Source organism: Chrysochloris asiatica, unplaced genomic scaffold, assembly GCF_000296735.1.
Source record: "Chrysochloris asiatica unplaced genomic scaffold, ChrAsi1.0 scaffold00169, whole genome shotgun sequence".
NCBI lineage: Eukaryota > Metazoa > Chordata > Mammalia > Afrosoricida > Chrysochloridae > Chrysochloris > Chrysochloris asiatica.
Genome location: NW_006408687.1, coordinates 3750520 through 3752220, shown reverse-complemented (window position 1 = coordinate 3752220; position 1701 = coordinate 3750520).

Sequence of the window (1701 nt, the reverse complement as noted above, 5' to 3'; positions counted from 1 at the left end):
TTTTTCTTCATATAACTCAGCTTCTTGTATTATTTGCTCAGCATACAGGTTGAGCAAGTATGGAGAAAGTATACAACTCTGTTGCACAGCTTTCTTAATTTTAAGCCATTCAGTGTTCCCATGTTCTGTTTGAACAACTGCCTCTTGGTCCATGTACAGATTCCTCATGAGAACAATTAAGTGTTCAGGAATACTCATACTTTGCAATGTTTTCCATAGCCAGGGACAGATTGTGGAACAGACCATTTTAATTGCTCATATACAAATTCAGACTGAAGCTGAAGAAAATGAAAACAAGTTCAAGAGAGCAAATTTATGACCTTGAATATGTCCCACCTGAATTTAGAGATTATATGAAGAACAGATTTGATACAATAGACACTAAAAACTGAAGACCAGAAGAGTTGTGTCCTTATGGGGCAGTGAATAACTTAATGTCTCTTCTGCCCATAGTTAGTAAACTCTCACCAAACAATATTTTTGTCCTACTAGGTTTGGGTAACAGAAGGTGGAAGAAGATGCTGATAGTATGACATGATTCAGATGTGGATAGTAGCAGAGTTCACTGTAATTGTAAAAACTTTAAACTCTACCATGGGTATAAAATGAGCCATCTCTGAATCAGAAGGGGGAGTCTCACTAACATCAAAGAAGAGCCAGGAGTGGAGTGCATCCTTTGGACCCCAAGTTCTCAGCACATTGAACCTCCTCGACCTAAGTACAGAAAGCGGAGATCCAGAAGAGTGGCAGAGAAGCAGCAGCAGCAGAACCAAGAGCCACAGCACAGACAGATCAGTGGACTTCCCAGTCCATGGATCAAGAAAAACTGAGTGTCTTTGGGCAGGAAGTTTGCTTGTAGAGTGGGGTGCCTCCAGGCACTTAACTGGGGAAGCTAGTTTTGCTGACCTGTAGAGATAAAGCTGAGCACATTAGGCTACTGCACCAGTATGTGTTATGGGCTTTATCAGCAGCTGAATGGAACAACTGTGCCCTGAGCATTTTGATCCCCAATTATAACCTGTTGACTTCCCTATTAAACCCCATATCTCTGAGTATGGTGTCTGAGTCCTGTGTGGCCACTACAAGGAATGATCAAACCCAATAGAAATAGACACAATGCTGTGGGAGGATGGTTTGGTGCTTCATATTTTTGCAGTCATATAGGGTCACCACTCATGTGTGGGTTTGTTGTGCTCTGGTGACTTGCATGCTGCTGTGATGCTGTAAGCTATGCCACTGGTATTATAAATAACACAGGGTCACCCATGGTGGACAAGTTTCAGCAGAGTTTCTAGACTAAGACAGACTAGGAAGAATGAGAGATGACCTGCTTCTGAATATTTAGTCTGTAGAGATTTTCAGTGTTTTTGATAAATTCTGAAGGTACTCTAGTTTTAGAACTCAGATAGCTCTTCTGAGTGCTGTGTGCTGGCAGTCAAGGCCCCTTATGATCATTCTCTGACATCAAGTGGTATTTTCCAAGTTCCCAGGATTCTCTGCTATAAACACACTTTCTTATTGTGACAATCTACTTCAGAAGTGCAGTGGATCTGAGTGAATGACCAAGACCATTGTTTATACCAGCAGTTTATCAAGAAGTCCTAAGCAAGTGTGGCAATTTTATTGGGAAAAAAAAACATATATTCTGTTCATATACATTACACGAATTTGCAATGTGACATTTATTATGTTGTTGTTGTT